A 12,627-nucleotide genomic window follows, 5' to 3' on the forward strand; every position below is an offset into this window, starting at 1 on the left:
CTGACACTGATCTGCCATCATATACTGCATCAGCCGATATGGATCTACACAGACAGACACTGATCTGCCATCACATACTACATCAGTAGGTATGGATCTACACAGATGCTGATCTGCCATCACATACTACATCAGTAGATATGGATCTACACAGACAGGCGCTGATCTGCCATCACATACTACATCAGTAGGTATGGATCTACACAGACAGACGCTGATCTGCCATCACATTTTGCATAAGCAGGTATGGATCTACATAGACCGACCCTGATCTGCTATCACATACTGCATCATCCGATATGGATCTAAACAGACAGACCCTGATCTGCCATCACATACTGCATAAGCAGGTATGGATCTAAATAGACAGACACTGATCTGCCATCATATATTGCATCAGCTCATATGGATCTACACAGACAGACACTGATCTGCCATCACATACTACATCAGTAGGTATGGATCTACACAGACATACGCTGATCTGCCATCACATACTGCATCAGTAGGTATGGATCTACACAGACATACGCTGATCTGCCATCACATTTTGCATAAGCAGGTATGGATCTACATAGACTGACCCTGATCTGCCATCACATACTGCATCAGCCAATATGGATCTACATAGACAGACCTTCATCTGCTATCACATACTGCATCAGCCAATATGGATCTACACAGATGCTGATCTGCCATCACATACTGCATCAGTAGGAATGGATCTACACAGACAGATGCTGATCTGCCATCACATACTACATCAGTAGGTATGGATCTACACAGACAGACGCTGATCTGCCATCACATCCTGCATCAGCAGGTATGGATTTACACAGTTTGTTATGAGTAAACAGTAGAACATACAGACCCTTATCTACTAGCACATTATTTGTAAGCAGATTAGGGTCTGTGTTGTTTGCAGTTCAACAAAACTGATAAGTAGTTACAGTACTTTGTAAAACTTTCTGTACAAGAATATAAAGACTGTGACAATTGTGGGTCAAGTTTCAAGGATACATAGTGTAAAGGCTAAGCTCACCTTTCCTGTAGGGCCAACACTTTGGTCCAATGAAGAAAATGGACTTGCCCATGTGTCAGATGAATGAATCCATTTTGAATTAGATTGATGAACTGTGTGTCCAAAATTACATGTTGAATTTCTTATATTAACCAGACTAAGACTAGAACTAAACGTTTCTCAGTTTATGTTAAATAAAAGTAATTGTCCAATAACAAATGCAATGTAAATGCAATTAGATGGTATTTTGATCCTTTTCCCAGTGTTGACACAATAAAATTATGTGACACCACAATGAGCACGATGTAATAGTGAGATTAGATTACTTAATTTTGAATTCTTCATACCACATTCTTCAATAAAAGTAAAGATTTCATATATGTGAACAAACCGCTATCACATGATACTCGCCAGTCAACCCATTTATGCTACGATGGACCCTCATTAATCGCTTTAAATGTTTACTCCTTGGCTCTCCACACTACATTGTGCTCTAGACTAAATGAACTGGGACTACATTCGTCATTACTTAAATGTAAACAGAAGTGAAAAAAGAAACGTCGTTTCAAAGCTGACTGGCATAGAACAGGATTTCCAGTTATCTCCCTTATTTTGGCACAACCATTTAAAAAAAAATTTTGACCATTAATTTAAATAACCTAATTCAAATCCCAATTAATTTATCAACCTTTGTGTCAACTATCCAAGAAATGCCTCTGTGCATTGCATTATTCAATGCCCAGTCAGTAGGACCACTGGAAAAGCGCACAGAAATAGTTAATTTTATCAACGACCAAAATGTTGACATATTTTTCTTGACAGAAACATGGCTAAAAACATCAGGTGATGAGCCCAAGTGTGCGGATCTAACACCCACTGGTTACTCCATCAAGTCGTTCCCCAGTAATTCTCGCGGAGGTGGAATTGCTGTCATCACAAAGAACTCCATGATAAAATGTCTCAACTACACCACAACATTCAATTTCAACCACACATCGTTTGAAATAGTCCAAACCACACTCACACTGGAGCAAAGGTCAGTCCATTTTTTCTACCTATACCGCCCTCCTCCTAGTAGAAAAAACGAGCTGGCTGACTCTCTCTTTTCGGAGCAGTTTCCGAATCTCCTGGACTATGGAAATTCAATAGGTGGCAACCAGATTATTCTTGAAGATTTCAACTTTCACTTTGACTGTCCTGGAACTCAAATACATCAAAACTCATAGATTACATTAATGTTTTCAACCTCAAACAGTCAGTTAACCAACCCACCGATAAACATGGTCACATTTTAGACTGAATTCTTCATAGACCTGATGATAACATTCTACGGTCCTCCCTGGTATCCCATGACCTTGCATCAGATCACCTCTGCATTATATGCCATCTTGACGTATCAGTCCCTAACCCTCCACCTTTATCTGCTACTAAGAGAAACCTCCGTATGTTAAACAGAACCAAACTAATGCACAACATCCAGGCTAACCTAACAACTTGCTTACCTCCTACCGCAGAACAACTAGATAACTGTCTGCATTCATTACTTGACAAATATGCCCCAGCTACCAAGTGCAGAGTATCAATTCAAAAGTGTTCTCCATGGTATAGCAGTGTTAGGGACCAGCTTCGCACTGCTAAAAGAGACTGCCGTAAAGCTGAGAGGCTCTGGCTTTCCACCAGACTCACTATTCATAAGCAAATCTTTGAAGTCGCTAAGAAGAATGTCACAAATATAGTCCATGCAGCGAAATCAGCCCACTACACTACTAAGATCATGAAAAGTTCCAGCTACAAAAAGCTCTTTGAGATTACTAACACGCTAATGTTAAGGAACAAATCAACACCATTTCCAACTACCTTCTCTCCAGTCGACCCTCCAGACATGTTTGCAAATTTCTTCCGTGACAAAGTACAAACCATTAGAGATAAGCTTGACACCACAATTTCAATCGACTCATCGTCACCATACAGTTGGGATACAGAATTTGAGCGGTAACCATTAGCAGCATTTGAACCTGTCCCTATGGATTTCGTACGTACATTTGTGATGAAGAGTGCACCAAAGTCATGTGAACTTGATCCAATTCCAACATCACTGCTGCTTGAGTGCTTAGATCCAGTATTGCCTTCACTAACTGATGTTATTAATAACTCTCTCTCATCTCATCTCTTCCCATCATTATTTAAAATTGCCATTGTAAAGACTCTGCTGAAGAAACCAACACTAGACCATAATGATTTAAAGAACTACCGCCCAGTTTCTAATCTCCCATTCATTTCAAAAATCTTAGAAATGGTTAATCTATCCCAGCTTGTATCTTATCTAAATTCAAACAGTCTTTTTAGCAGTGTACAATCTGCATATCGCCCTTGCCACAGTACTGAAACTACTCTTCTAAAAGTAGTTAATGACATCTCTGCATTGGATAGCAGAAAGATTTCAGTCCTCACACTCCTTGATCTGTCTGCAGCATTTGACACAATAGACCATGATAATATTACTTCACCATCTCCAGCATGTATTTGGCATTCATGATACAATCTTACTATGGTTCAAGTCCTACTTGGTCAACAGGACACAAATTGTATCTGCAAATGGAATACACTCCAGCCCAGTTGATCTATGTTGTGGTGTTCCACAGGGGTCTGTTCTTTGACCTGTTTTCTTCATTCTGTACACTCAGTCACTCTCAAGTGTCATAGATCATCATCCAGTGTCTCACCAATTGTACGCTGATGACACCCAACTATACAAATCTAGCCACCCAACTGAAGTTGATGCTACCATCCAAGGTGTAGAGAGGTGCATTTCTGATGTGAAATCATGGATGACTTTTAACAAGCTGCAGATGAATGATGATAAAACTGAGGCCATTCTGATCACAACACAAAGACTTTCTCATTCACATCCTTTACCTCAAACAATAAATATCAGCAATGCCAACATTAAATTTACACAATCAGTACAAAACCTAGGTGTTACTCTGGACAGTACTCTTACATTGCACCAACATGTCATGAACATATGCAAGGCTGCATATCTTGAGCTGAGACACATCAGCTCAATTCGCAAATATCTTTCAGTTGATGCCACTAAAACACTTGTGTGTTCATTAGTATTTTCAAGACTGGACTATTGTAACTCAGTTCTGTCTGGTTCATCTCAATATCTACTCCAGAAACTTCAAATAGTTCAAAACACAGCTGCTCGGATCATACTTAGAGTACCACGATCAGAGCACACCTCCCCGCTGCTCTGTACCCTACACTGGCTATCCATTCGATCCAGAATCAAACACAAAATTTGTTCTCTGTGCTGCATTTAGACACAAAGACACAGTGATCACATTCAAGAGGGCTCTCAAAACTCACTTATTTTGACTGCAAGAACAAACTTAAAGACCTAATAATGTTTTCTACCTGAAATATTCTCAGCATGTTTCTTATTTTTTAATGTTTTTCTAATTTCATGTTGTTTGTTTTTGTAATAATATTATTATGTTTCTTATCTTATAGGTGTTGTCTAATGTTGTAAAGCGCTTTGAGCTTCTAAAGATTAGGCGCTATACAAAGGTCTCATTATTATTATTATTAGTAGTATTAGTAGTAGTATTATTATTATTATTTTAGTTGCAAAATTGTGTGAGATATTCCTGAAAATTTTACTTTTGTTATAATATTAGTCGACATGAAAACACGCTACACAGCGTCGTTAGTTAGGCCGTAAGACCCTGACGCACACAACTTAAATGTCAGACAATTGATTACTTAAAATTGAATTGTTCATGCCATATTCCTCCAGTGGCCTAAGTGTTTGGATGTAGGAGGTCACGGGTTCCAACCCAGGCCAAGTCATAAAAAGACTTTTAAAAATGGTACTAGCAGCTGCCTTGCTTAAGAGGTTAGCATTAGGACTGGTCGGCCTGGTGTCAGGATAATGTGACTGGGTTAGGTATCATGCTACATATCTGCAGCATGATGCCCCAGCGCAAGTACATGCTTCATGTATATGGGATATAATAGTGACATCTGATTACTTCTAATTGAATTATTCATACCACATTCTTTAATTAAAAATACATGTTTCTTGTATATGGGATGTAATAGTGACATCTGATTACCTCAAATTGAAATATTCATGCCACATTCTTTAATAAAAATACATGTTTATTGTATATGGGATGTAATAGTGACATGTGATTACTTCAAATTGAAATATTCATGCCACATTCTTTAATAAAAATACATGTTTCTTGTATATGGGATGTAATAGTGATATCTGATTCAAATTTAATTATTCATACCACATTTTTTAATAAAAATACATGCTTCATGTATAAAGGGATTTGTTAGTTGCACATAGTTTTTTCTCTGATTGATGTACCTTTTAAAATGCTTACTTCAGTATGTTAAGTGTTTGTTGTGTCATTTTCATTTTAATTTGTGGGCTGTTGGTGTCAAATCTGAGGCTGAAAAGTACGGTTGGTCACATTAAAGTCTTGTTATGATTCATACACGTGGAACCGGACCCCTTAGCATTGAAACTGAGAAGAGAGCTATTGAACTTCAATTCAGATTTTTTAAGTTTCATTTTTTAATACTTTGCAGAGATTGACAGAGATGAGAATAGCAAAAATTTGGCATTATCTCATTGTTTACAATGTACCAGATCTGAAAGACTGTTGAGCATGATTTTTCACTATGGAGTTTTGAGTCATCAATTTGTTTTTTCTGCTTAGACTTGATTATAGGACCAGGCTGTCGTATGTACATTAGTATTGATCAAGAGTCTGAGCAATTATTTTTAACATTTTTTGCAGAGAACTATTTTAATTTTTATAAAGAAATTTTTTACAAAAGTGCATGTATGATCAGAACTGCTCTCTACTTCAGCTAGATATTATTGCTCCAAGAAATTAATGAAAATATTTTAACTATTATTGGAAGCATTTATTTTAATAATGAAAAGCTTTCATTTATTTTATAATCATCTTTTTTAAGTAAGGAAATATTTTTTATTATTTTCATATTGTTATTATTTATAACTTCTTAGTTATTTTAAACGAAATCTATTTTCAAAAGATTTTTCAAACTAATGCACAATTTTTTTAATTATAAAAAATTATCATTTAAACAAATACAAAATTTGTGTTATTTCAGAAATATGTTTTATTATAATGAATTTTTTTATGATTTCAAAAACATTTCAGTTGTGATAGTTACATAATACTCCTAATATCAGATCTCACTAGATTCAAAATGCTGTTTTATGTTGCCTATGTAGAAACAGAAATTAGGTAGAGGATATTTTCTTTTTCGATGTTAATTCATTGTGTGGCACTAAAAATATGATATTCTAATGAGTGTCAAAGCCACAATTTGTTTTTGGTACCACAAGATGAAATATATCTGGTATTAATGTAGGAAAAGAAAAGTTTCTTTTTATTATATACCAGACTTGCTCCAGAATCAAATTTTAACAGATTAAACTCACTTTTGGCACATCACCCTCACCCTTCTTTGGATATTCTTCTCACTTTCATAGGCTGATCATATAAATATACATGACTTTGAAGAAAAAAAGTGGTAGGATTGAGTTGACCTAATCTGTGGCAGTAAATTACATATTTATCATTTTGTAAACTATTTGAGCCTGTCTGAAATCTGTGCTAGTCTAGCAATGCATTACAATGGGTTTATCAGTGTTGTCAGGGAATTAAGGGATGTAACTTCAGAGAGACACAAACAGCATCTGGTCAGATTTCTTTATCAAAGATTGATTTCCATTTCTGAAATGTAAGGCAGTTCCTATTTATTTGTTCTAATTCGCAATATACTTTGTTTTCTTGTCATAGTTACAACATTTGTAGGCACACACAATCAAGCATCACATGGCATGATGGGAAATCTTATATTTTCTTTTGAAAAAAAAGTATATATTTTTCATGTGTGAAAATATAAAAATGGAAACAACAGAAAAATTATTTTGCCAATAAGTCTCTATATTTCATTCTTTGGTATATACTAAAAATCCTTCCTATATTATGGCCTTCACTTACTCCTATTAGATGAATGTTTGTTTTTGAAAAACCAAGGACTGTGACATCGTACACATCTGTCTGCTGGTGAATAAATATTCTTCGCTTTCAAGGATACAGACAGAAAACTCAGAAGTTGTGGAGGTCCATAGATGTTCATTGTGAATTGTGGGATGGGTTAGGTGTATATTGTATGTTTTTTTTATTAACTCAAAACAATGTGATAAATAGTTTATGTTTAAAGTTGGTGTGTGTTATCATTATTGTGACGTATCTTCCACATGCAGTAGTTGAAAAGAGTTGCCAGTCTTAGGTTTTGTACCAATCTTAGGTTTTGTACCAATCTTAGGTTTAGTACCAGGATAACACTCTTTTCAAATATATTTAATCAAGCCAGGGATTGCTTATAATAGGGATTAGTGTGTGTTGGAAATTTTAACATAGCTTTTATTATCAGTTTGAGTCATATTGCTATAATGTCTGCAATATGGCAGTTTATAGTGATGTCTAGCACTAGGGCATCATGCAACAGACATGTATCATCATGTCCCACCCAGATGCATTATTCAAACACCAGTTGTAACACATACCTCTTAATGCTGAGTGCCAAGCAAGGCAGCTGCTAATACAAGTCATATTACTTGGCCAAGATTTTAACCTGTAACCTCCATCATCTGGAGTGAATGCTCTAACCAGGATGAATGTAAAAATAACTTAATGAACAGTTTGAAATTAGTTTTTAGCTACCTTAATCTTGGTGCAAAAATATGATGTAACATTTTTATATTGGAAGTTTTCTGAAACTTAAATACATGGAATGTTTTTAAAAATAACACATTAGGGTTGTCATGAAAAGTATTTTTAAAAGAAAATCTAATATTTTTGTAAAAGTGTTTTATATTTACAAAAAGCTTTACATTGGTTTGAAACAGATTGTTTGCAAGAAAAGAAAAACTTTCTGTAATTTCAGAACTGTTATTTTTATAATATATTTGGAAATAACCAAGCTGATTTTGTTATCATTTTGAATTAACTAAAATCCAGTCCTAATTTCAAAGTTATCTGTATTTCAAAATGTTGTTTTTGAAATAAAATTATTTTTGTCCTTGCAAAATAATGTTTTTAGAAGTATGAAAATATTTTATTATTTCAAAACTCTCATTATTTCATTTTTTTTTTATGTTGAAAATATTGCATTGTTATGGGTTACAGTTAGATTAAATCTTGATGAGTAATGAAAGATTTCTAATCCGTTGACCATTAAAACGTTCTGACATTCAACTTAGAATGAACTAAAGTTTCTGATAATTGATTTGGCATGGACCAATAGTGCTTTTGATTCATGCTAAAGAAAAAAGAAAACCAACAGATTTTTAAGTAGATGGGAAAACTATTACTACTACTTTTAAATTTCAGTGTCCACCTTATTTTTCCATAAGAGTATAATACACCCTTGACCTGTAACAACTTGCATTTTGACTAGCTGGATTCGGATTTCAGTATTAAAGGTCATTTAAAATGTGTCATAACCTCTACATTTTAGACCTTTTCATCATTTTTCATTAACATACAACATTTACATCCCCGGTTGATCGGGAAGCTTTATTTTGCACTGTTACCATCTTACCGTTTTAATTACAGCTATCTGTTTTTTTATATCGCTGGTCGATATAAGATTTTTTATTATTTTATAAGATTATACATATAACATTTTGTTTGGCGCTAAATAGCCTAACAGTGCTGATGCACCGTTAAAACTAAATTAATCAATCAATTAATCAATCAATCTAAATTTTAGAATATATGAAATACAAATTATGTACCATAATTAAATCTTAGAAATGTACATGTAGTATTACCATTTAATTACTTTAAATTACCATTTAATTACTTTAAATGAAAATGACCAGGTACATAGGCAGAGGAAGAATGCTTCGGACTGAATAAAGCTTTTTCTAAAGAAAAAATAAATAACATTTTCCAACAATACTTTCTATTTACAATATTTGCAAGAGTTATGTCCCTTATGGACTTGGGCTTTTTGTTCACTACAACCATTTAACCTAGCATTTTGTGATTAATGCTGTGCACTGGCAAAGATATTTACTCCAGTCGGTGAATGTTAGTATTATCCAACCTTTAAGTTTTCTCAGGCTCATCTCTGAATAACATCTAAGTGTCAAGCAGCTGGGATTTATTTTAAAACATAATTCTGTAACAATTTTTAAGAAAAATATGTTTTGCTTCAAATATTAATATAAAGTTCTTCTCCCTGCTAACACTAACCAGTCCTTGAAGAATCAGTATTCTAGTTAAGACAATCAGCGAATAATGAGTCCAGAGTTCTCCCTGCTAACACTAATGAGTCCCTGCTAGCACTAATGAGTCCTTGAACAATCAGAGTTCTCCCTGCTAACACTAATGAGTCCCTGCTAACATTAATGAGTCCTTGAAGAATCAGTTTTCTAGTTAAGACAGCTAACACTAATGAGTCCTTGAAGAGTCAGTATTCTTAGACTATTTAAGACAGTCAGCTGTTGTTGCATGGAAAAAATGTTACTTGTATTTGTTAGAAAACAATATTAAAGGCAGCAGCAGAGAGGGCGATCAGACCACTTTAGGGAATGGTCACCCTTGTTTTTAGACCAAAAAAAAATAGTAACCCTTCATAGAGGTCAATACCATGTCTACGATTATTGTTTGTCCCAAACAGAATTGTAGACAAGGCCCTCTCTGCTGCTATGTTATTCTGAATAATCCTGGGAATCTTCATCTGAATCCTGGGAATTTGTTCTATGTTTCAAGTAATATTCAAGTTCTGATGGTGGTTTTTCTATTTTTGGATTTTTGTTCTTTCTTTTCTGTAATATATCATCAAACTTCTTTATCGATCTCCACCGCAATTTTTGCAAATCTGATATAATCCTCTAACGCCGTTGTCACAACCAACACAACTTCGTGGACCAGCATGAGGGTTTTTCTTTATAAGATAATTATGTTTTTTGCAATATTCTCCACGAAACCTTTTGTTGCATTTATTTGTTGTTCCTTGATGAAGCCACGCACAATTGTTCATTATATTAATGATATCTTTTTAATTTAATTTACACCCCTTCTGCTGCTATTAATTAAAAAATTGTTATATTAAAAATAATGGTACATCCAGAATCTCATACTGCAAGAATAGCACGAGAATGATTAGAAGCAATTAAAAAAATTCTTCCTGTCAGAGAATCATTTAGAAAAAATCTACAAGCGCAGCAAGAAGCACAAGTTGAGTACGAAGAAGAAACTAAAAAACTGTTTAAACCCGTCACTGCAGCTACTGAACAAGTTACAGCTGTCATCAAAGAAGATCTTCTTCCGGTATCAAAACAAACAGCAGAACAAACCGAAAAAATAGCAAGAAGAACTAAACAAACAAAGAAGATTTTACGAGATCTTCCAGCTGATATAGCTGGGGTTCAACCTCCAACTTTTGGTGAGGAAATACTTGAAGATATTGGAAGACTTCTTGCTGAAGTCGCCGTCGTGCAAAAAGAACATACACCTGAACCTGAACTAGTAGAAAAAAAACGTAGAATTGATTGCAAAATTTAGGAAAGAGGTTGTTGAAGAAATTAGAAATACTAAAAAAGAACAATTACCCGAAGCAATATTAAATATTATATTTAATAAATCTAGTATTTTAAGACCCCATCATGAAAAAGTAAATGATGATAATCTTATTAAATATATATATAGCATATATTACAACAAAAAACAAGCTAAAGGTCAAGAATACAGAATTATTAAAGAAGAAGTAAAAAGACTTTATAGAGAGAGACTGAAACAACAAGAACAACTCTCCCAGTATCAACTTCCTCCACCTTTACAACGTAAAAAAATTTCTGCGCCGGCAATGACATATTCACCGGTAGATTCACCACATGGATTTCGAAGAAGTGACTCACCTGACATATCCTAGGTCACCACTGAAGTACTTTATCCGGGGATGCAACCACCAATATTTAAAACACCTCAAGATGAACCTAAAACAGGATCTGGTTTATGTCCTGATAATATCATTAATGATGTGTCACGGTTAGAAGTTCTCGTAGGAGGAAAACGTGCCGGAAATAATTCACCAGAAATAATTAATGAAGCAGCTGATATTTGTCGGCGATTATTTCAAGGTGGTATCATGGATATCGGAGTTTACCGAGAACTTATCGATGAACTTGTTGATGACTAGTTGTTAAATAAATGGTAAATTAAAAAAGGTGATCATACATAATAATCATCGTAAACCCGTACTGGTCAGAGTGGTGAACTCACGATTACCAATCTATAAAGCTACTTACGGAGATGGACTTGGTGATGCTATTCAAGGGTTATTCACAAGGATGGCTCCAAAAGTAGCACCTGTTGCAAAACAATTATCGATGAAGCTATTGATATTGTTCGTGATAAAGCCCCTGGAGCAATTGTCAATGTTGCTGGTAAGGCGTTTAAGGCAATCAAAGAAAGACTAGCACGATTATTGCAACGAAAACAACAACCGGTAAAATTACCAAGTACTGAAATTATGCCCACAGACGTAAGTAAAATAATAAATCAGGCTGCAAATCAAAAACTAGCGGAATTATCTGAAGAGGCAGAAAGAAATTTAACATCAAATTTGATAGCAGATCAAGGACTTGGTGAACCAAGGAATAATATTTCAAGTTTGATATCAGGAAGTGGAACTTCCCGAACGCGATAATCAACATGTTAAATGAAAATAATTATAATAAAATGTTCAAACGCATATCCGATGAAGCATTTGATATGGAGGCACTTGTCTTTAAAGATGAATCGGTACATGATTATCAGTTTTACTCTTATGAAGCACAAATACCAGATCAACGTGGAAGAATTGAACTACAAGTTCATGACACAAGTAGATACTTTTTACCCGCTGAGGCGTTTATTGAGGTAGAAGGTACAATTGTAAAAATGGATAACACTAATTACGGAAATGCAGTAAAAGTTGGTTTTGTCAACAACGGGATCATGGCACTGTTTGATAGCGCCACTTATATGATCGATGGAAAAAATATTGAATCAATTCAGAAAGATGTCGACGTTGCTACAACAATAATAGGATTAGCAAGATATTCTGATGATTATACAAGATCAGCAGGTCCTACAATGATGTTTGTGAAAGATAATTCTAATACCCCAGAAAGCGATCAATATGTAGTAGGAACACCAAAGAAAACTAGTAATGCTGCTCAAGATGCTGATATGGATCCGGTGATAATGAATACTACTGAAAATTTCAACTTAGGATTTACAGTACGCAAAAATATGTTGTATCCTGACAATAGAAAATTCTCATGTGCAATTCCACTATCGCATATTTTTGGATTTTGTAGAAATGTTAGAAATGTCATTTTTGGAGCCAGACACACGGTTGTTCTTGTGCGAAAAGGTGATGATAACGATGCTCTGTGGAGACCTGCTGGTGATGCTGGTAAAGTAATATTATCGAAACTTTCACTGTGGATGCTGGTAATGACTCCAACGATCGCAGAAGAACAGAAA

This window comes from Sinohyriopsis cumingii, chromosome 9 (genome assembly GCF_028554795.1).
Source record: "Sinohyriopsis cumingii isolate HCF-2022 chromosome 9, ASM2855479v2, whole genome shotgun sequence".
Taxonomy (NCBI): domain Eukaryota; kingdom Metazoa; phylum Mollusca; class Bivalvia; order Unionida; family Unionidae; genus Sinohyriopsis; species Sinohyriopsis cumingii.